The sequence below is a fragment of the Hordeum vulgare genome, chromosome 3H (assembly GCF_904849725.1).
Source record: "Hordeum vulgare subsp. vulgare chromosome 3H, MorexV3_pseudomolecules_assembly, whole genome shotgun sequence".
Lineage (NCBI taxonomy): Eukaryota > Viridiplantae > Streptophyta > Magnoliopsida > Poales > Poaceae > Hordeum > Hordeum vulgare.
This window is the reverse complement of record NC_058520.1, coordinates 91,399,881-91,425,165: the sequence shown is the minus strand read 5'-3', so window position 1 is coordinate 91,425,165 and position 25,285 is coordinate 91,399,881. Positions and strand designations below refer to the sequence as shown.

General features: G+C 42.0%; 1 long non-coding RNA gene across 6 annotated transcripts; it reads left to right on the top strand.

Annotated features, from left to right (window-relative positions):
• The first annotated feature begins 665 nt into the window (after positions 1-665).
• On the top strand, positions 666-3,164 carry LOC123443099. Of its 6 annotated transcripts, none has more exons than XR_006630564.1 (5): positions 666-1,224; positions 1,587-1,662; positions 2,045-2,161; positions 2,302-2,436; positions 2,889-3,164. It is a non-coding gene; the product is annotated as an uncharacterized LOC123443099 (long non-coding RNA). The 6 variants fall into 6 exon arrangements; XR_006630561.1 differs by having other exon boundaries at positions 1,187-1,332; XR_006630565.1 differs by having other exon boundaries at positions 1,187-1,332; positions 2,045-2,189.
• Positions 3,165-25,285: the final 22,121 nt, after the last annotated feature.

Genomic DNA, 25,285 nt, shown 5'->3' with positions numbered 1-25,285 from the left:
AAATTACAGTCACTATTTATTTAACTGTCAAACAAATATAAGCGAAGAATGGGAGAATTTTTCCTTTTTCACGAGAGGTGGATCACATATTTGACACCCAACCATTTGGTCAATTGTACATTAAATATGGCCTAGTATTTTAGAATATTTACTTGGCCAGTTTTGCAACAAATATTTGGTAGGTTCTTTCAGAGAAAATTCATTTTGACACTCGAAAATGAAAAATGACTTCGTAGACCTATACTTCATTCTGATTGGTCCATGGACAACTCACGTGGATCATACATCAAGCACCGTCACATGCACCCGGGTCGCTGACGTGAACTATTGACAATGGCATGATGCGTGGCTACCAGCCATTTTATCTTTAAAAATTGCCTGTGTGCGGACGGAAATTGAGTGGGCGCGTGGGGCACACAGCCAACCCATTTAGAAAAGGGGTGGAGGAGCTGACCGAAACGAACAAAACACGGACAGAGCGCGCGTTCATTTGGATCTCGCAGTTGGAGTTGCTCTTACGACCAATTCAAATGGTCTCAATATCATACCGTGTTATGATTGGTCAATGGGTAAGTCACGTGGACCATGCATCAAAGACCGTGAGATGATCTTGCTTCCAATGGCATCTCTCACTTACCCATCAACAATAAGCCCCCGTGTGGTGAAACCCTAGGTTTCTCCTCTGGACATTTTTCCATCCACCCCGCCTCCTTTCTTCCTCTTGCCGCAAGCAACACGAAACCACACACTTCTCCTCCCTCATGCTCATCTCTCTCCCACACGACCCAATGTCACCCGTGAACGTCTCCGGTGCCGACTCCGACGACTCAGGCGCCTCCCTCGTCCTCAAGGGACGCCGCCCATCCTCGTGCCGTCGGCCAGCCGCATCCTCGCCGTGCGGCCTCGTCCCCTTACCACCCACCCGCCGACGGATCTCCGATCTAGGCGGCCTCCGCGTCGCCTCCCCGCCCGTCTCCACTTGGGCTCGCCGCCGCATGCTGCTCCGTGGGATCCCGGCATCGAGACCACGCATCCCTGATCCACGTGTTCCTACCTATCCCTTCCTCGTCCTCCTAGCCGGCGGAGGCAATTGGAGGTCGTCGTTATCCAGCCAATCAATTTGCCTCTTCCCGTGCCATGTCGCAGCCTGTCAGCAATCCCCCGTATGTTGTTGAGCTCGACGCTGCGAAAAACGTCGTCTCCCTCGCCCCCTGCCTATTCCAGGTGCCCTTCCTCGGATCCCAACCCCCTTATTTCCTTGCTGTGTCGAGGCCCCCTAGGGACGCTGCTCGACGGAAACCGCGTTCATGTCGCCGCCGCCGACGGCTGCTGGTAGGGTCGTGCCTTATCTTGCTTGGTTTTCTTGCATCGTTCCTCTGAAATTACCTATAGAATCATTCCTAGCTGATGGTCAACATGGCGAAGCGACCACTTTACAAGTGTAATCAACTCTAGATTTGAAATATGTTATTGTAGGCACTCTTAGATGAGTATGTTGATTGCAAACTTCTTGATTCGCTATTCAGATTGTTGATGCATTGCTGCACTTGGAACTTACTTCGTTTTCCATGTGACTCCTCCTTCAGATGGTACAACAGGAAATCGTGCAATCAGACATTTAATCTAAGGCGGATAAGACTCATGTCACTATAGCTCATTATGGTACATGCTCACTTTGTAACTGTTTACTACCTCCAAGTATGTTTTTCTGCTGTTTGATGCTAAATTTGGTTACTTGTATTATGTGTGGCGTATCACAGATGTCTCTTGTTTTGATAACTATCGGAACCACCCTTTTATTCTGATAACCAAGCACATCTAATGTGTGTTGTCACAATCTAGCATCTTACAATAGTTGTCCTGAGACAGTTAATTTGGTTGGAAATGAACTTTAGTTTGATGAAATCTTTCTCTTTTAACCACAGTAGCCTAGCAGTAACATGTTATAACTTTGGATGATGAAAATCATTTTTAAATGTTGGGTTCTTTTCCCTAATGCTCCTTATCCTATTCCTCTAATATTTTTGTATTAATTGTGCACAAGGTTTGTTACTGTTATGGTGTTTACACTGTTATAATCCTCGAGAGATCCTAGTTCCATTTTCTGTTATATAAGATGAACGAATGTGATGTTTGAAGTGTGAGCTGACTAGCAATACTGGTGAGAACCTAGATCCATTTTTGCAAATGTATGTTTACCAATTACATGGTTTCTTTAGCTATGTAAACTTATATTTTAGACTTGTGTTTGATGTAAATTTTGGTCTCATTTATCAGTTTTGGTGCCTGTTATTGATGCAGGTGCACATGAGTGTTGTTGAGGACATGGTCTTCTTTTTGGCGTGCCCATGTATTGGGTGGTGCTTGCCTGCATGGTTACTGCAACTGCAGTTCACGTGGGCGCTCCAGATCTTCCTCCTGACGTTCTACGTGTAGGTACACCCTTCCACCAGTACCTACTTGGACACTCAAAATATGACTAGATACAACTAACTTGTGTTTATATTTTGTTGCCAGCTTCATCTGTTTTGATCTATAGAATATTGTCTTCATGCTATTTAATTTCTACAGTTACTGAAGTTGAAATGCACGATGCTCGTGACTAAGAAGAAAAGTTCTTTGAGTTTCATACATTGAGTAAAACATTGCAGTCTGTCATTGAGTTAGCTATATAATTCTGTGGTTTCATTTCCGCGGAGTGATAGTTTCTCGTATTTTTGTATTATACTTGTATACATTATTTCTATTTGAAGTCATCAACTGAGACCTTATAGACACTCCTGCCATGTGTTGCTTCCTTTTTCATGCTCTGCTACTAGATCATTTGCTTGAACTGAGATGATTGTTGTATTTGTGCTTATAATTATGCTTCTATGTGGTTGTTGCAGCATGACTTTCATGCCTTCATCAAGCTCTAAAAGTGTTGCATTACCCCTCTTTTAGAGGAGCTCTAGGATGAAGAAATTTGAAGAAGCCTAAAGCCCACAAAGGAGAGAGTAGCTAGTTATAATGTAGTGCTAGTTATGTTGTACAGTAGTGAGCGTATCTCATTGTATGAATGTTCTAAAGACTACAATTTCGTATGTTTTTAGTGGTAATTTTGGGTATCATTTCAAGAATGTTGTATGTTCTCTTGCGATTTTAAATATTTGTCATTTCTATAATGTGAAAGTGTGAGAAATATAAGCTCACGAGTGGGCCAACTTATTGAAAAGGCCAAGGCCCAAAAAGTAAATGGATAGTAAAAAGCATGCGGCCCAAAACAAAAATGGAGCATAAAAAGGTCGAGGCCGAATAAAATGGAATATAAATCCCACGACTCAGGAAATAAAAACATTAAATTGTTGGGCTAGGCCCATGTAGATGCATTTTTTAACAAGAATTATTTTATTAAAAAGGTTGAATTGTTGGGCACGGCCCATGTAAAGCACCGAATTGGACCGGATGATTCTTATCAACGACCAATCCAATTGGTCGTCACTTTGCCATGTCACCTTGCCACGTTGGATTCGATGTGGCCTGGGCACACAACCAGTGACCAAAATGATTGGTCATAGAACAAACTACCTTTTCGTTTTGGTTGTTGCCTCTATGACCATTTCACAAAGAAGGTCCTTAAGTTTCATTAGAGATGGACAGCTTTTGACCAACTATTTTTGGTCAAAAAAAGGTTACAAATGAAAAACAATGACCATTCAATGACCAGTATTGAAGGTCAAAAGTTGACATGTTTCTTGTAGTGCGCCACCACCAACTGATCTTTTTGTCATTGCAATAATTGGTAGCGGACTTATTGCACGATCATTCTTGTGTCGACATCCAAAGAGTCTACATTTAAGGTCAACATCTTGGCGTCCTTCGCATTCGCAGCGATCTTCACCTACTTTTCCTCAAGCGCGACCTTCCTCCTTTCGATCATGGTTCATCTCTCTTTGAGCTTTAGATTCTTGTCCATCGCCTCCATCAAAAATTTGAACCTCTCTGTCTTTTTCTCCTCCTTTAGGTCCGAATGCTTCATGATGCCTCCTCCTCTTCAACAAGATGCCCCTATACGTGTCCGTGAGCATGGCCGCCGCACCTTCTTGCTTTGTCGTCTCATCCTTCCACTTTTCCCCATGTAAATTGCTTCTAACCTTCTTCAATGATTCTTGGTTGGGTCGGTAGGGTCACCAGTTTCTTCCTCCTTGGCTTGGGTGGTGGTCTTGGCTATGGAAAAGTTTCACTTCTTTTGCCCATTCAACTTCAACCAACAATGCATGATGGTAAACTTTTTCTTCTCCAACTTATTATACACGAAACAAGCACGAGAAGGCTACAAAGCAATGCATATCCGACTAGTGAGCACCAAAACAAATGCATGCCCAGCAAGTGAGCAACAAAACTAAGTATATCCGTCTAGTGAGCAAGAAAACAAATGCAACCTGGCTAGTTATCAACAAAACTAAGTATATATGGCTAGTGATCAACAAGAAAATGCATGTCCGGCTAATGAGCTACCAAAGAATGCATGTCCGCTAGTGATCAATTACTTGCTCGGTGATCTGTGCACTGCTAGGCCATGGTGCCATGAGCTGCTTCAAGTGCCTGTAATACTTGAATACGACCTCTTGGATGGTTTACCATTGATGGTAGAGGGACTTACATTCACAGTTGTGGATGACTGCATCGAAGTACGGCCTGAAATGCCTTTGTTCATGGAACCATATTTGAATGTTGTTCCAAATGGTCGTGCCATTTTGCTCCATTCCATGGAGAGTGTCAAGCCTAGTAGCTAACCATGCATCACACAAAAGCTCAACCTCCCACATTTTTAAACTTTCTCCTCTATCCTTTTTGGATCACTGGCTGTATCAGTTGGATCATCTTCTTCACCGTCCTCCCCTTCCTCCTCCTCCACACCCGACCGCTGCAATCTCGCACCCCAATATTCTTGTTGATCTCTGTCCATGCAGTTTGGGTGTAGGACTGTTGCGTGGCTGTCTGGGTGTGGACCTGCTGCTGGTAGTAGTTGTCGGACTGGGTGGGATCCGAGTCTTCCAATTGCCCATCGTCATAGCGCCATCCTCCTTCATTTCCTCCATCATTGATTTTGTCGATCATTTCCCTATCTGGATCATAGTACATCGGGTCCCCTACTCTAGGCATTGTAGCAAATAGTGTGTGGGAACCCATCTACTCACGTGTCGCCGTTTGCGCATGAATGAGTTGCAGCAAAGAATACTCAGAGAAGATTGGTACCGCATTCACGTCGACGATGTAAGGCACCTTACTCGTGGGGGTTCTGAGCTGCGTGGCAGTGTAATAGTACGCACGCTTGTAATGCTCTGGCCATGGTGACGTATGTATTATGGGCGCGCCCATCTGGCAATGTTTGTCATGTCATGCATGACCATTGCGACCACCATGCCCAACGTCACCACCAGGCGCATCGGCTGCCAACCGCTTCTTGAGCTTCTCCTTCTTTGCAGCTTTTGCTTTGACACGACGAGTTTGCCGCTAGGCAAGAAAATCATCCCGGCTAGCATGATGCTCGGATCCTCCGGCACCTCGATCGCCTTCATCTTTGATAGGTTTTTTGACAGTTCCATGCATCAACGACAGATGGAAGGTAGGAGAGGGTGGGAGAAAAGAGCGAGAATTAGGCTGAGAGTGGTGGGGTGGAAGAAGAGAGTAGGGATCTTGGCACGAAAACAGTGTGGATAGCTACAGAAGTGTTGGCTTCGCTTTCCTTTCGGGTGGGCCAGCGGGCAGAGAGTAAGTGTCGTCTGTCCAGACTCCCGCAAACTCCCTTCCCCCATCCCCACTTTTGGTTCCAACTTACAGGAGAAAATACGTCTGAATCATTCGGCGCACCGATATAGGCCCGCGTTGTATGTCTTTCGTGGTCTGGGCAGCTCCGTCCCGATGGATGAAGGTGGTTTGTGTGTCGCTTTTGGAGATGCCCTTACATTCTCATAGTTTGTGAGCAGGGATGGAGCCAGAAAATTGGCATAGGGGGGCTAGATCTAGAAGTATCAAAACCATAAGAGATATAGTCATGTAGCATAGTTTCATGTTTTTGAGAAGACTGGTATTTTTCTTACATGAAGATAAATATAGTAAGGTCTAGATGGTCAAAATATTTCTACTATTCTGCAATATAAGAAAAATTTACATGCCTATGAATTTGAAATCCGCTCAATGACCAACACAATCAGATGACATATTTATTAGGATGGTTTTTTATTTCCAAAATTTATTGAGATAATTTTGTTCACTAGCTTCCGCATTAATGTATTTGCATTAGCATCCTGCCATCATGTCCACAAGGACATTTATATATTGAATCAAGGAGACCACTAGGCAGATGATTTGTGCCGTATGAGACTAGCCTTAGGTCGTTAGATCAGAAGCATCTTGTACGTTCAATGTGCTAGTTTAGGCCCGCTACAGATTAGTTGTAGGCGATAATTGGGTGCTCCACAACTGCTCCCACAATTCACGCTCAGGTTACCTGCTCTCTCTCTCTCTCCATCCGTTTCTACCTCCCTCATGTTGTTTCCTTAAATCACGTTGGGTTACTAGTTACATGTATCCATGTGATAGAAGCATTACCTTTTTTATGGAAGCATTACTAGTGAGAACAAATACATTGGTCTTTTAGGAAACGAATCATCTAAATTATAGGGTATAAATCCCATAAATGATGCTTCCATTCTAGGTGATAAATTTCCAAAATACTCCCTACATGGTTATGAAAGGATCGGTTCTCATAGAATAAGCAACATTTTTCATATGGCGTGGAAGCATCGGTTCTTATTGATGCAAACATATATTTTCTCAACCACTAGACACATAGTTATGTTTTGTAAAGGAACAATTTTTAAGTACCAATAAAACAGTTCTTCACATTGGTGGAAATGCATTCCATGTGAATCAATTCATACAAAATTAATAAAGGTTCACTCTTTAGCATTCCATGTAACATTTTATTGTTTCCAATGCACTAAAAATTTGCGTCTTGTGACAACATTATTTGCCATTGCAATCAAATTTTGGTTAGTCGGTAACAAAATTTTAGGTCCAAGGACTTTGCTTCCAGTAACAGATTTTTGCATCCAAGAATTCCACATTGAAATTTTCAAGTCCCATGTATCTTTTGTTATTATGATTGCACCACATAAAACTTCACTTATATCCACTAAAAAGTGTTTCCGTCACAAAACTTGCTTCTAACCAAACATAAGTTTGTTTATGTGCTTTGTTCATCCATACACCACCTTCATGTGCCACAAATTAGTTTCCTTCCAAGACAGCAATGATATAATGGTTTTCAAGTTTGTATGTATGTTTCCTATAGACCTTTTTCCATCTTCTAGCAGGAGGACGCCTTCATGGTGGGGTCTGATCCAAGTGCTTCATGCTTCTTAGTATATTGCTCTTCTCTTCAACATAAGTCTGCTTGGGCCTGCTTCATTATTTCTAATGAACTAAAAATGTATGAAATGTAGTACATTCGCAATTATTAAAATATGTAAGTAATCCATGGAAACAAAATACGTACACCAAAAGAACAAATGACATTTCATATGGGAGTATGTCATAGTACATCAGTGATAATAATGAAAACAAATTTTGTAAAAGAAGCAGGACGTATGGACTGTGGATACTCAAGAAGCAAATGTAGTAATATAACTTAGAAACAAACCCACTATCTCATACATAAACATATATTGATATGTGTTGGAAGCATGAAAAAGTAAATAAAAACACTTTTTCTTCGGTACACCTCCCCCCCAAGAAAACATAGAAGGGGAAACATATAGACACCTTGACTGTATATTACAGGTCGTCATACATATACAATACGAGGCCTCGTAATATATACATACAATGGCATGTAGTGTACAATACGAGGAGGTGGATATACGTTTCCCCTTCTACGTTTTGTTGGGGGTGTACCCAAGCACACCTCAGAACAAAAAGGGTTAGTAACGGAAGCATGCAGTAGATGATAGGACTATTCAAAAACATCAAAACAATTATTGAAAACCATGGCAACACAAATTGATAAACTTTGAAGCACTGGTAGCAAGAATTTGAAAAAATAATAACACTGCCTATCTGAATTAACTATGGGAACTATAAGAAGCGTAAAATAGTATTTCCTGATGCAAATATTAACCACAAGCAATGAAGCACAAGTGGCTTTGGCCGACCCTAATTTCAACAATCATGATTATATATGAAGAGGTATGGAAATGTACAGTTATGATATGAAGGCATGGAAGGAAATTTCGACAATAGCAAAATGGGTAAAATGTAGAAACACATAGGTACGAAACTAGGAAATAATGCAACAGATGCATTATTAATGTAAGGTGGAAGCATCAAATTTTGAAACATAGAGCAGAAAATATTTCCGACAACTAGGGATGCATATTTTTGGAATCTTTATATATGAAAGCATTGAAAGAAAACTTTCCAACATTAGCCATATTAATTGGAAGCACTGACTATTGAAACCGCAGAATAAGCATGTTTGATGCGTATGTAGTTATGGGCGATCGAGTCATGTAAAAACTTCATCAACACATGAAGGACCTAACACATGATCTTCATTCATACTAGGCAGAGGATGAGCATAAATTACAATGAGTAACCGGCTGTTAGATGAATTACAAAGGAAATTGCATGGGAAAAATAGAAATCATCAAATCAAGGGCGATTGAAGCAGCGCAATACCTTCGATTTGAAGATGGGCGCTTCGAATAGAGGGTGGGTTGCAACCCACTGCGAGCTCTCCAACCGGCCAGGGCTACTCCAGCAGCTGATTTCTAACCAGCCGATCCAGGAATCAATGTTGAGGATTAGGCAACAAATCACTATTGCAAAGATGGTGCACCACCAATCTGTGCGATGACGAGGAGACAAGGAGGAGAAGAGGGTCGACGAGGAGCAGATAAGGAGGAGCGGGTGGGATGGGAAGAGCTGGCCAGCTGGTCGACTACGAGGAGCAATGGAGGATCACGGGGGCCGAAAGGAGATTGGGTGAGACGAGCGAACGTTTAGTGAAGATCAGGTGAGCACGGGATGGAGGAGGAGCTTCAGTTGTCGTGTCCCGATTAGAAAGCTGGGATTAGTGGAGAAGATTATGCACATACGTTGCTAGGGCCTTTTTTAAGTATTTCCTTATTTATTACGAAAAAAGGAGGTATAATACCCAGCGTTAGATTTGGAATAGATCGACGACCTTCCACGGGTCTGATGTTGGAGTCTTCTCAGACTATAGATGCAAAGTGTTTCCCTTGAATCAATTATCCTGGGAAATTTTAGAATAGATTCGGTTTTCTTCCTCTTGATGTCTACAAGGACCAATCTGATTTTTTTTTCTATTTAATTTCTATGACTGTAGTTTGTAGTTTGCAATATTTTGTTTCTATGACTATAGTTTGTGGTTTCCAAGAACTGACTAACACAATCAGAATAGAGAGGAGAGTTCTGAATGAAATAAATAAAGAGAATAGAGGAGAGTAAACTAACATTCGGTCCTTGCCATCGCCCCTCATAAAGTCATCGGTCATGTCAACCATGCGGACATCCGTGCATCCGGCTGTCCGAGCCTCCAAGCACCTGTGCCCGTGTGATGTAGATCACCGCAGCACCCCATCCTATTCTCATTCTCCGGTCACAGATGGATTTTAAATTTGGATCAGGAATAACGAAAGGATGCAGATTTTTTTGAGCACCTGCATCCGGGCCCTTCTATCCTGGCTCTTCAATGTCTCTTTAAGATATGTGCGACACAAGTAACTTTCTACATGAAATTTTCCCATTTTTTGTTTCTCTCATTTAGAACATGTCTTGAAGTTCAAACACTTACAACGCGGCAAAGCTTTCTAACTAGAATCTAGCATAACTGTTTTAGAATTTTTGGTCCCACATATATACTTAAAAAAGATTTTTTAATCAAGCAAAACTCATTTATATATTTATGTTGTACCAAAAAATCTAATAGTTTTATCCTAGATTCTAGTTAGAAAGCTTTGTTCTTCTCCAAAGGTTTGGACTTCAAAACATTTTCTATGTGAGAGAAACAAAAAATAAAAATGTACTTGCATGAATCGCAATGCGGGAAATGGATGGATAGGATAGAAGGGCCCCAGAAGTTCTAAAACATGTTTTCGAGTAAGGGAAAACTTCCCTTTGCGGCTGTTGTGCATGAAGTACACCAAACCGAAACCTAAACTATCTCCGTGCGTCCAGCTACTGGTTCGTCTCTCATGATGCACACGAACACGTCACGTGTACCCTCGACGTCTGGGATGATGCACCGCAGCTCACATCGAAGGAGTCTCACCAGAAGCGCGATTCGCACGACGACCAGTGAGAGCTTTTGAAGACCCGAAACCCCGCATGCCCGGCAAGGACCCCGTCAGGGAGTGCCACGGCAATGGGCTTCCGTAGGTCGATTCGCTCGCCCCTACAGCCTCAGGATATGCAGCTCCCCACTACGAAGAACGAGGAAGCAAAAAACGAGGGAGAGACAAAAACGTAGATGAAAAAACAGTAGATGTGTTTTTGCGATTGTGTCTTGTTCAATCGACCGCCACCTCTAACATATATATGAGGCGCTAGACTTCCCGTACAAGAAAAGGACTAAACATTCCACCCAAAACGTCAAAAACCCTAACCTAACTCGGACAGAAAACTTTAACAATTTTCCGGACCAACTCGAAGCCACCAAGTGATTTTTCTCGGTCCGACCGAGTTAATGTGGCCAACTTTCCATAATATTCTGCATCTCATTCAGAATTATATGAGTGATTTTTCTCGGAACTACTGAGGAAACTCGGTGTCACCGAGTCAAAAAACTCAATGGATCTGAAATGACTCTGCAGCTTCTGTTGCTGATCTTGTTTGGCTCTACAGGTTGCATACGACCTCCGATTGAGATGATATTTATATCAAAATCAATTGCCTTGACGATACCGAACTTTTCATGTTGAAATTTTTTCCATATCAGGACATCTTGAAGGCTTAATCGGACGGACAGTATTGTGCATATGAAATCTTTGTACTTTGAGCACAATTTCTGCCTTCGAGATGAGATCGAATGACGATGGTCCAAACTTAAAAAATGTTCATGTCAACACCATCTAACTTTTTCATGTGGAGCACTTCTTTATTTGAAGCCATATTAATCATGATTTATTCCAAGCCAAAATCTAGTGTGAACACATGCCCCAATGTTTTTGACAAAGTTTGTATGCCAAAAAATAATCTGCAATGTATTTGTTCTAAGGACGTTGTCAACCATAGGCTATTTATACTTCTGAGGGCGATAATAATGTATCCGCCATGTTTGTACTAAGGGCGATAATCGTATATCGTCCATTACTCACTTAGGCTTCTTGCTACACACTAGGGTGGTATGTTTTCAGATATTTGTCACTGAGAGCTCGAGATAACACTGTCACTTGAATGGACTCTACCAAATATGAGTTTTCGGGAACTTCTCTTCTAATTATATAAGGACCTTCCCAGTTTGGAGACCGCTTCCCAAATTTTCTATCTCTCGAACGGATCGGTTGGATTACCTTCCACACGAGATCACCAACTTGAAAATTCTTCAACTTTTCTTATTATAAGCTATTGCCACTCTCAACTTGCCTGTCTCTATGGCCTTTAAAGCAACCAAACGTTTATCGCAACCTCATCAATATTGTCCATCATCAAATTATAAAAAACCATTGCCGATAAATCATTTTGTTTAGCTATTCTCAATTCACTCGCAAAACGGCCTCTTGACCATATACTAGCTCATAAGGGGTTACCTTTGTAGCACCGTGTTTTGAGATTCTATGTTCCCACAAAGCTTCAGACAACAGCAGATAACATTTTCTTGGATTATCCTAACTCTTCTTCTTGATGAGCTTGATTAATATTTTATTGCTAGACTCAGCTTGTCCATTAGCTTGGATATAATACGGAGATGAATTGAGCAACTTTATCTTATAAGATTCAGCAAATTCTCTAACTTGATGTGACATGAAAGATGAACCTTGATCTGTTGTTAAGGTTTGAGGAATGTGGAATCTATGAATAATATGCACAGTTATGAATTGAATTACCTCCACATGTCTCATGTTCTTGAGAGGTACTTCTTCAGACCATTTAATGAAATAATCTATTGCCACCAATACAAACCACTACCCCTTTCAGGAAGACACGTGAATTTCTCCAACGAAGTCTAAACCCACCCTTTAAAAGGCCACGGTTTGGTAATAGGATGTAACATGGCAGCAGGAGCCAATTGAATATCACCAAAATTTTGACAAGCTTAACATCCTTTATAATTTTTGGAACAAACATTAATCATCGTCGGCCAATAAAACCCGGCATGTCGCAATAACCACTTCATCTTGGGAGCCGACTAATGGGTTCCACAAATACTTTCATGCACCTCTCCCACAGCAACTCTAGCTTGGTCTTCATCCACACACTTTAGAAGAAGATCATCAACTGTTCGGCTATAAAGGTCATCATCTCTCATCGTATATTTGAAAGGCATGCGTCGAACAACCCTTTCCACCTTTTATTCAGATCACGCAAGTAACCAATAATGGGTTTCCTCCAGTCTAGATTTTCACCTGCACTAGATTCTTTGTTAGTAGCCAAAGTGGAGTGTTCCAGTTCGGCCTCTCCCATACTCACAAAGCTAGACACTGGCTTGTGGAAAATATGAAACATACCATGATCAACATGATAGCCCGATGCTTGTTGTGCCAAATCATTTTCTCTCCAATTGTCATGTCTAGATATATGATCAATGCTAAAATAATCCAAAGTAGAAACTATATCTATACATTTATCAAGATAAACATTAAGTGATTCGTCAAAACATTGAAAAACTCTGGATATTTGTTGTACCACTAATAACGAATCACCAAAAGCCTCAATATGTGTAGCACCTATAGCCATCAATATCTCAAGGCCGAATTACAATGCTTCTAAGCGGCATGATTATTTGTGCAAAAATATTCTAAGCGACATGAGGCTGCAAAAATAGCACCATGAGAAGATATATAAACAACACCAACACCTTGGCCATTGCTACAAATTGAACCATGAAAATATAATCTCCATGGTACCAATGACACAATATTTATATCAACATTGTGCTTGTCATTAATCCGATGCTCAACGATAAAATTAGCAACTATTTGGCCCTTCATAGATTTGAGAGTTTCATAGGCCAAATCATATTCTATTAAAGCATAAGCCCATTAACTAATTCTACCACTAAGAATTGGTCTATGCAACATGTACTTAATGACATCGGTTTGACAAGCTTCTATGCAAGCACTCGACAATAGGTAATGTCTTAGTGTTTTGCAAGCATAATATAAACACGGGCATATTTTTTCAATAAATTTATACCTTGTCTCGGCATCCAATAATTGTCGGCTCAAATACGTAATGGCATGCTCTTTTCCTTCGGTCTCTTGAGTCAAAAAAGCATGAATAACGCCTTCCTCTACTGCAATGTAAACCTTAAATGGCTCCCTATGCTTGGGTGCTTTTATCACCAGAGGAATGGATAAATAACTCTTGATCATATCAAATGCCTCTTGTTGTTTTCCCTCTAAGTGAAATTGGCATCATTGTTTAACCGAAAGATGTGAGTGAATGCATCAACTTTCCCTCACAAGTTAGCTCTGAATCTCCTCAAATAATTGACTTCGCCAAGGAATTTGTGTGTATCTCTCTTGCATGTTGGAGTTTCCACTTTTTTATAGCTTCTATCTTTTAAGGATCAACCTCTACGCCATTTTCATGAATAATGAAACCCTAAAACTTGCTAGCCGACACACCGAATCCACATTTTAAAGGATTCATCTTAAGACCATACTTTTTCATTCTTTCAAAGGCTGAATGCAAATCGACTAGATGAGATTCAAAGCATCCAATTTGAGAACAATATCATCAATATAAACCTCAAGTATAATGCCGAGTAAATCATGAAAATTCAAATTCGTAGCCCTTTGATATGTGGCACCAAAATTTTTTAATCTAAAGCTCATCACCGTGCATTTAAACAAACTAATGAAACCGGGGCACCAAAAAGCCGTTTTGGACATGTCCTGTGCATCCATAGAAATCTGCTTATACCCTGTATTACATCAAGAAAGCTAATGACCTTATATCCAGAATCATCATTAATAAGCATATGAGCTATGGGCATGGGATGCTCATATTTGGATGTAGCTCTATTCAAATCTCTAAAATCAATGCACACCCTCAACTTGCTGGACCCTTTCTTCTCTATGGGTACAATGTTAGAAATCCACTTGGCATACGTGCAAGGTCTAATAAAATTAGCTTTGAGAAAACGACTGATATCTTCTTTGATCTGGTCATATGTTTTTGGATTAAAATTTCTGGTCGATTTCTTATAAGGTCTAAAACCAACCTTTATAGGTAACGATGCTCCACTAGCGCTCGGCTTAAACCGGTCATCTCATGATATTCCCATGCAAAGCAGCAAACATATTCTTTCAACAAGCTGATCAACTTAGCTTTATGATCAGATCTTAAGTTTTCATTTACTAATCTTGGTCAAGGAATTGAACCATCTCCTATATCTATCTCTTCTAATGGATCCGCCGATGTAAAACCTTTTCCAAGTTTATCCATACATCTAACTCTTCTATAGAATCATACATATCGTTCGTGTTGGAGCGATATTCTCTAAGTCGCATGTGTAACCACTCGGAATTAGGATCCATTTAAATACATTGTGCTTTGGAGCCGATTTCCACCAACTGACTTTAAAGAAACTGGCACAAAACCATTCTTTTGTAGCTCTGATAAAATCAAACTCTCATAGGTCACGCACCGTCAAGCAAGTAGCATTGGGATGGTGCCAATCCACCAATGCATCATCCAAAGCAACACAACCCAAATTACCCGCATGAATGACTTCCACTTTGTCATCACCCCACTGAATTAAAAACTGGTGCATGGTAGATGGCACACACTGGCTTGCATGAACCCAATCACGACCTAAAATCACATTGTAGTTACCTTGCACTTCGGCAACAAAGAATGCAGTAGCCAAAGTTTTGCTTCCAATTTTAAGCTCCACATACATCACACCTTTAGATTCAGTTTTATCTTTGCCTTCAAATCCATTAAGCACCATATTGGTGTTTATCAACTCTTCGTCCGGCAAGCCCAAATTCTTGAAGACCAAATAGGGCATAAGATTCACGACAGTACCACCATCAACCAACATCCGAGAAAGTGGTGACCCATTAATATGACCTATGAGGTATAATGGTTTCAAGTGCGTCACCGGCTCTTTTCGTTTTCGAAGATAGCATTTTTAGGGCCAAAGTCCTGCTGAGCTATTTCCCCTTCTTGGTCTATAGCAAGAAATTCAGCGGGTAACTAATACACCATATTAATATCCATAACTACATGAACCGGTGTAGATCCATAATCCATAATATCATGTCCATCCTCAAGCATGTCCACCGAGTGAAGAAGAAGTAAAAGGTGAAGTCGACGATGTGATAGCGACCGCATCATCCCTCGTTTGTGGTGTAGGTATTGCTATGATAGGTGTAGAAGCCGCTGCATCTTGTATTTGTTTAGGCTTCCACACTTGTTTTATAGGTACCATGGGCCGAGTGTCATTGAAGAATTTATCTCTTTGTTTCTCGGCCTCCTGCTCTTCCATCTCTTGATTCCTCAACCTATGTAGTTTCCTCTTTTGTGTCTTTGTTAGCCCTGGAGGACACCACTTTGGCTGAGTGTATTTAGGGTCTCGTGGCTTTGCTTAGCTAGTACTTCCTTCATGGTCATTGGTCGAGTACTCTCGTGCGATAGCAAGTATCGACTCTGTCGGTTGTTATGCACACTCGGCTATTGTATGGTGAATGTTTTGGTACCCAAGATGAGTGAGTTGGCATTTATTTTTTCCTTGCCCTTTCTTGACTCGACTGCTACGGCACTAGGTGACTTAGCACGCCATATTTGATTATTGACCTTCTTTTGATTATGTTGCATTCTCCGATTGAGACCATTGTTCAAATGGCCTCATATGGGGTAAGAAAGCCTCTCATGAACGGGTCTTCCTAGTTCTTCCCAACCCGGCTGAAAAGCATAAGGGGCAATTGGGGGCTGCCCACATCCTCCATTGAAGTCTCCCATGTATTATGGCGCATTGGGGGGGTGGCGCCATCCATGGTCCTGGTGCCCACGACCCATATGGCCTTCCATGATGCTGAAATTCTTGCCGAGGAGGTGACCTTGCGGACTTCAAATTTGATGACCGGTTAGATCTACAACCGACTGCTTGATTGGCATATTTGCAGATCAACATATCAAAAGTTGGCTTGATTTTCTTCTGCTACACTTTAGCCTCATTTATTTTCCACTTGCCAACCTATGGACTCTTGGGCTTAACAAACTTGACATGAGTGTTCTCATGCACTTATAGTTGGCCCCCCAAGTGTAGGATTATTGATGGTGATCTTAATTATCTCCTTGCCACTGGGCTGTTTGTCAAGTGCCACTTGTCTTCCCAAGACCTTGTCGCCCTCCTTGCTTTTCCTAGGCTCACATATGACAACATTGGACTTATTAGAAAATTCAGCCACCTCCGGTTGAACGAGCAACTTCTTCCCCTCCATATCCATGGTGTTCAAAGGAAACGGTTGTTTATCAACTTGCATCTTAGAAAAGTTCAATCGTTCGTCATTAATGGCCGATTGTATCTGTCGTCGAAAACCATCCAATCATTAGTAGCATGAGAAAAAGAATTATGATACTTACAATAAGCACGTCGTTCTAGCACTTCAAACGCCAGAAAAGTATGAGATATTCTAATAATCTTGGCTTGCAACAAAGCATCAACTATTCTATCAAACTTAGCAATGTTGAGAGTAAATTTCATCTCTTCATCACGACTCTTATGAACCGGCTTTAGATAATTGCAAGTAAATTGTTTGGCCTTAGATGGCCAAACAAATTTAGTAGCATAAATATCACCCTCATCGTCGGAGCGATCACTATCATATTAAACCATATTCATCTTTGGACGATCAGTTTTATATCTATGCACTTCTTGAAGATCTTTGCTTTGGCTTTCTTGAGCGAAAGCTTTTTGCAAGACTTGATTGATACTTAAAAACTCATAGTCTTTTAACCTTTCTATTATGTGAGTTTTCAAACCATTAAGCACAAGATCTGCCAAGTCTCTTTCGGTTACGACCAAATTATTACATCGGTTTTTTGTATCTCTAAATATCTTGAAGTAATCGGAGACTGATTCATCATGCTTCTGCTTAACCAATGTAAGATGTGACAACTTAAGTTCATTGTCGCCGCTATAAAAGTGATCATGAAATTTTTGTTATAGCCGCGACTAAACACGAATATAACCATGTGGTAAAGAAGAAAACCATGAAAATTTGGTGCCAGTTAAGGACAAAGGAAATAAACGCACTTCCAATTCATTTAATGAGCCCGCTTCACCTAATTGAGCTAAGTATTGACTAACATGCTCCCATGTGGTTTTTGTGCCCTCTCCATTGAATTTAACAAAATTTGGAATTTTATATCCCGGAGGGCAATGGATTGCATCAAAGCATTCAGGATATGATTTTTGGTAAATCCGATTCCTAGGTAACTCAAAACTAAAATTTTCCCGAAGCATCTTAGTCATCTCTTCTCTAAAATTAGCTAGATCATCGTCCGTAATAGACAATGAAGTTTGCTGCAGTCGCATAGAAGGAGTGGGATTAGTAGCTGCAGGTAGGAATTGTTGCATGTATGTTGAACCATAGTTCAGCAGTGGCCTAACAGCGTTTGCACCTACAGGTAATGCTTGGTTCGGCGTTGCGACCGAACTTGCCATGCTCATGATAGGACTAATGGGTGCAGCCACAATCTGATTTGTTTGATTGAGGCATATTTTTCTGAGCATTGGTATTCTCTAAAAAGGATTGATAGACCAGATTGTGACCATCAGCAATACGACTCTCAGTCTCAGCCCACTTCTCAGGAGATAAGGTAGTACTCACAAGGGGTTTAATCTGCTCGGCTTGAAGAAGAGGGAACTTCATTCCTCCAATCGGAGTAATATTGCCTTGGTGGTCCGTCTTGAAGTTTCCAAGGAACTCCTGCAACTCCTTCTCTTCATGCGCCTTCTTGTACTCCTCATAAGCTTGGTGATGATCGGCTAATAGTTCATCAAACTAGGGCTTAGTGATGTTATCGGTGTCTACTCATATGGGTTGGGAAGATCGGACATGATGGTTGATGATAATGATTGATCTTTATTCCCCAGCGGAGTCGCCAAAAAGTATGTTCGCACACGAACACGCCACGTGTACCCTCGATGCCGAGGGTGATGCACCGCAGCTCATGTCGAAGGAGTCTCACCGGAAGGGCGACTCGCAAGACGACCAGCGAGAGCTTTTGAGGACCCGAAACCCCGCACGCCCGGGAAGGACCCCGTCAGGGAGTGCGGTGGCAATGGGCTGCCCTAGGTCGATTCGATCGCCCCTATAGCCTCGGGATTCGCAACTCTCCAATACAAAGAATGACGAAGAACGATGAAGCAACAACGAGGGAGAGATAAACTGTAGATGAAATGTAGTAGATGTGTTTTTGCGAGTGTGTGTTGTTCGCCATCACATCTATCATATATATGATGCGGCTGGACTTCCCGTACAAGAAAAGTACTAAAAATTATGTCCAAAACGTCAAAAACCTAACCTAACTAGGATAGGAAACTTTAGCAATTTTTCGGACCAACTCGAAGCCACCAAGTGATTTTTCTCGGTCCCACCGATTTAACGTGGCCAACTTTCTGTAATCTTCTGCATCTCACTCGAAATTTCCGAGTGATTTTTCTCGGAATTACCGAGTCAACTCGGTGTCACCGAGTCAAAAAACTCGGTGAATCGGAAATGACTGTGTAGCTTGTGTTGTTGATCTTGTTTTGGCTCCATAGGTTACATACGACCTCCGATTGCGACAATCTTTATACCAAAATCGATCGCCTCGACGATTCAGAACTTTTTCATGTTGAGTTTTTTTTTGGAGGCCATCTTGGAGGCTTAATCGTCCGGACAGTACTTTGCATATGAAATCGTAGTACTTTGAGCACAATTTCGACCTTCGCGATGAGCTCGGATGACGATGGTTCAAACTTAAAAAATATTCATGTTAACATCACCAAACTTTTTCATGTGGAACACTTTTTTATTTGAAGCCATCTTAATCATGATTTATTCCATGCGAAAATCTAGTGCCAATAGATGGGCTTTATGTACCTGTTATTGCTGGATTTTAGCCTGCTAAATCTTCCATGAATGAGCTTTATGTTGCGTTACAGACCCCCGGGAGGGGGGTGGGGGGGGGGGGGGGGGGGTGTAGACACGATGGATACGAGACTAGTACTTGCCTAATCTTAATCGTGGAGAAAACAGATCGTTTGGGGCCCTCGCCCCCCTTGGTTACGTCCCTGTTTGTGAGCTAAACACAACTGCTATGAAAGAACTGTGGCATCTGATTTGTGTTTTTCATGCATGGATTGCTACCGGTGCTTATGTAGTTCGTAGATTCTAGTTGTTAAATTGAAAAGTAGGTCGTTGTGTACTGAGCCCGATATCAGTAAAAATAACAAGGCATGCATTTTGAGGTACTAATAATGTTTGTGACCCCTGGACCCAATTTTTCTGTTTCTGCTTAAGTTTTTTTTTTTGCGCATTATAGTTACTTTCTATAAATTTGCACCACAAAGCGTGGGGTGTCATCTAATATGACTAAGAGGGTGCTTGGATAAGTTTTAGTCCCATGACTAAAAGTAGTGAGACTAAAACTTGCTAGCCTCACCCATGTTTGGATCCAAATACTAAAAAGACTAAAATCAAGTTAATGAGCATTTATTATCCTGCAAACCCTCCAATCCAGAACTCGTCTTAGGAGTTAAATGAGGAGAGAGATGACTAATGCATATTTTAGTAAGGGTACCCTGACTAAAAGATTTTAGCCTCAAGACTATTTTAGCCTCTCTTTAGTCAGGGGTGCTTGGAACTTTAGCATCTTAAAGAGACTAGTTTTAGTCAGACTAGTTTTAGTCCCTTGGATCCAAGCATCCTCTAAGAGGGTGCATGGATCCAAGAGAGTAAAACTAGTCTATTTAAGAGGCTAAAGTTCCAAGCACCCCTCACTAAAGAGAGGCTAAAACTAGTCTTGAGGCTAAAATCTTTTAGTCAGGAGTATCCTTACTAAAATGTGCATTAGTCCTCTCTCTCCTCATTTAACTCCTCATGCAAGTTCTGGATTGCAGGGTTTGGAGGATAATAAATGCTCATTAACTTGATTTTAGTCTCTTTAGTACTTGGATCCAAGCATGAGTGAGACTAGTAAGTTTTAGTCTCATTACTTTTAGTCATGAGACTAAAACGTATTCAAACACCCTCTAAATAGTTGATCCTCACTAACTTAATTATCTTAACATGCAAGAGAAGTTATCAAGTCATCATTGCCACCTCGCAATTAATTCTCTCTACATGCAATAGTGGCATCCATAGACAAGACCAAGGCATCCAGGGCCATGGCCTGGGTCGTGAAGATATATCACTTTGTACTGTAGCGATGTGAACACTATTTAGCACTGTACCGGGTGTTTGGTTCTCCGTTGCTAATCCGAATAGTACTAAAGATTATACTGTCAGTTCTCACAGAAATAACTGCATCTAATTCTGCAGCGACGTTCCTCGGAGCTCTTATATGGGATCTATCGGAGATGCTCGGAGCCCGTACTTGTAGCAGGCTGAGTGCACGCACTGCCTGTGACGCGCAGCAGCGCCTGAACTGAACGACACGTACTAGCTGCTGCATTAATTGACGTCCACAAGCCGACAACGAGCAACCAAAACAGCAGCGCTGCGCTGAGCCGCTGGGTTCAGATTTTGCTCATCCATGCATACGTGGTACTTGTACGAAAGATGCGCGACAGAGAGAGTACGTACGCACGGCAATGAAAGATCACAGACCGTAGCCGTTCCCATTCATTCCATTTGGGAATGAAAAACCGTAATCAACCGGGCGCAAGTGGTGACGGAGATGGCATGCACGTCGCCCCGCCCGACGCAACGCGCGCCGTGGCACGCTGCCGCACCGGCAAGCGGAGAACGCTGCGTCTCGATCGAGCCAACGCTCGGCTTGGCCCGCATGTATACGTCCACCTGACAGCATGCTGCCTGCATGGCGCGATCGCGGCCAGGAATTAATTTGTGGTGCGTGCGTGTGTGCATGCGATCTCCTGCTAATGACGCATTTATCGGCTAGGGCGTGCACGCGTGCCGGTGTATCGTTGCAGTACCGTGTACGTATAGTTGGAACCAGATGTGGCAATGTGGCATGTGGTACCTTGATGCCTGCGAGTATTAGACCATGGTTTTATTTTTCACAAAAATGTATTAATGACGAGGTAGAGGTGGCGTGACAGAGACCGGTTGTTCATGCTGGCACGATAAACTACAGTAATCGTTCGAACTAAAGAAATGCATTACGTGCCACCGATATGATGGACAATTAGCTGCTTTTCTAAACCAGGTTAATCCCTCTTCATCACATACCATGACAGAAATACAACAATAGTTCGGGAAAAAAGGTGTCTATTAAAATCCACGAGACAGTCTTTCGTCCCGATTTATATATAAAATGCAAATCAATGTGTACAGTTTAATGTGGTTTGGATGTATTACCTCATGGTCGACAAGTACTGAAAAAGGGTTTCATATAGAGGATTGGTAATTGCACGCAAGTTCGTATTTGGCGTGACAGATGGGTACCAAAAGCTGATTACATGGTAGTATCTCCTGGAGGCCGATGCCGATTGAGGTGGGTCTCTGAACTGTCTGATGTTCACGGTAATTGGGATGTTAACTTGATCCAACAGTCTTCCAATTGATGCGTCATCCATCATAAACATTAAAAATGCTACCCGTACGATTTTCTAGCGTGGATCCGTGAAAAATCGGGTGTTTTTCCAGTGCACAGTAACTATAAGCTTGCCTTTGATGAGTTGCCCCAACCTGGATGTGGTCGGCGGTCTGGAAAAGTACTGCACTTTCCGAACTACGCATTTTGGCCTAGCGAGCTCCAAAAAATTCTCTGCCTACATGGGACGGAAACTATCTCGGACGCGTGAAATTTCTGTTGTATGTCCGATTTGTGGCACTGAAACTGAAGATATTATCCATGCTCTCTGGCGCTGCACTTTGAACAGGGATTTATGGCGCACTGCGTCTATGTGTTGGGATCTGCCAAATCTGAATGGATTGACGAATACTGGACCTGACTGGATCCTCCAAGTTCCATGTAATATGTCTGCCGACCAGTGCTTGTGTTTCCAATGCAGCTGTGAATCTCCTGAATGTCGGGGATGAGCGGGGCAAGGTGGAGTGGTCACTTGGTCCAAAAGGCAAGTATACTACTAAGGCCATGTATTCTTTCCTTGAAAAGAATTTGGCAGGGGATGACTTCAAGTGGATATGGAGTGCTAAGCATCCTCTTAAGAACCAAATCTTTTTGCGGCAAATGTTTCAAGATGCTGATGTGATGCATTGCAGAAAATGGACTGGCAACCCCCGCTGTTCCTTTTGCACCAGTAGAGAATCATATCTCCATCTGTTTTTTCAATGTCCGGTGACCAGAGTACCTTGGCGTACCGTAGGATCTATGCTGGGGACTGATCTTTGCCCTAACAATATCCCTTAATTTTACTCTTGGTGTTACGCGTTTCTCCCTGATGGATAGCATTTTTTTTACTGTGGGTTTGGCGGCAATCTGTTGGGCTATCTGGAATTGCAGAAAACGTACGACTTTGAATTCAAGAAACTGTCATCTTCTTTTAAGATTGTCTTTACAGCTTGCGTCCACCTTAATTATTGGGCAGGTCTGCTCAAGAAGGAAGATCGTCTGCTACTGAAGAATGACGCTTCTCTTCTGCAGGAGAACGCAAGGAGTATGATGGATCCGTACGTCAGCTCATATTAATCAAGTGACGGGGCCCTAAAATGTACATCAGCCGATCCTGGGTGGACGATGGGGTGCCGGATAGCTAGACGTTCCTACTTTAGCTTCTCTCTTTCCTTTGGCAATGGTTTGCTGTTTATCTGTTATGCCTCTGCGTAGGCTGGAGTTTACTTTCTGCCCTTTTGGATGTGTTGTTTGATAGACCTATTTTGGGCGTTGTGATGGTGTACCGGGGTTTTCACCCCAGGGCAGTGGTTACGATTGAGAACCACTTTCAAAGGGTTTCCCTGGTATGTCTGAACTCGCTTTTTCCCTTTCCCTTTCCCTTTGTTTTTCTTCTCCTTTGCGAATGTTTGAGCTACGTGTACTTCCGTTATCTTTTAACGAAAATGGGATTAGTACGGTTCAAAAAAAAGTTGCTTGCCTTCCTGATGTTGCTGTGGCGAACCTGGTACGTGCGGAATGAGGTTGTTCATTCGAAACGTGCATCCCCTATTGAAGTGTCGAAGCATTTTTTGAGCAGCTATGTCCAGTCCTTTCTATTGCTTTCGCACTCATTGAATGCAGATCCAGTCAAAGGTGAAGTTGTTTTGCCTGAGTGTGGTTTCAGTTGCACAAAAACGACCAAATGTAGATTCGGTGAAGCTGAACAAAGATGGCTCTTGGAGTCTGATGGAGCTTACAATGGGAGAGACCAAATGTAGATTCGGTGAAGCTGAACACAGATGGCTCTTATATGGAGTCTGATGGAGCTGCAGGTGCCGGTATGATTGTACGATATCACAACGGATGGCTCTTATATGGAGTCTGACGGATCAAGAATGTCACACACCTTTATCAGGTAAATAATCTGTATCGATGAGACTAATTAAGTAACTCATCTCAGCGAAGTTCTTGTATTTCTCACGTAAAACGAACTCAAAACAATGTAAACCATTGCGACTGGTCGAACTGTGGTGTGGCTTAGGTTCAGGCCCCGTCGCCCGGGTGAGATTGTTAAACTGGTCGTAGCATTCCTAACTAAGTAATACTCTCCCAGTCACATAATTTCTGTCTTAAATTTGTCTACATATGAATATATCTAGTCATGTTTTAATATTTAGATACATCAATTTCTAGATAAATATAAGACAAGAATTTTAAGACAGAGGAAGGCGTTTTTCCTCACAAAGGTGGCAATCTTTTTTGCTGGTGGTAGTATGTTTTTGTTAATCACTAAGGGAATCTCCATCGTATCCGCAAATTTCCTCCCGCATCGTCCATGGACAGGCGTTGATGTCGGAGGTCGCCATCCAACACTGTCCACATACATTTCAAAGACTATTTGAAATAATCAAATGAAATTGGTGCAAACATGATAAATTTTATATAAACCGAACGAAAACGTTTACCTTTTTGACATATTTTAAGAAAACAGTGTCAAACTATGTGTAGGTCCGGCCGCGTGGAGCTTCATTCCCGCGATGTTGATACGCTACACTGGTATACGGACGGTCACGATGGATCCTTTTGTCTTCACCATGTTCGGCAGCCCGCTCACATTAGTGGAGAAACGGGCTATAGTCCCGGTTGGAAAAGACCTTTAGTCCCGGTTCATCAACCGGGACTAATAAATAGAGACTAAAGCTCCCTTCCTTTAGTATCGATTCGCCACGGTATACAAAGCAATCATACAAGTAACAAAATTATACAAGCAACTAACTAAATGATACAAATAAGATTTTTATTCAAAAAAAGGATAAGAACAAGAGCCTCATCAAGGTGGTGCCGGCGACGGGCCGGCGCAGATGATCGATGGCGGTGAAGACGGGGACGGGAAGGCACTAAGTACACCACACCTGCACATATGCAAACTCATAAGTTAATTTGACCTCAAATTGCATGTTAATCAAATAAACTCCCACATAATTACTTCCAAACTAAGACCCACAACTCACTATACTTATAGAGCATGAAACAAGCTAAACTAGTAATGAGAGTTGAAAGCATGAAGTTGCTAACCTTTTACAACCCTTGGATAGATGGGGTGCCTCAAATCTTGACAAATGTTGGCAAAAAAGGACGAAAGCTCGAGCTATGGGGAAAACAGAGAGGAGAAAACAGAGGGGATGCTCGAGCTCGGGCTGGACGAAGGGGATTATATAGGGACATCTTTAGTCTCGGTTGTTGAAACAAACCGGGACTAAAGGTCCACCTCTAGTCCCGGTTGGTAATACCAACCGGGACGAAATGGGTTCGC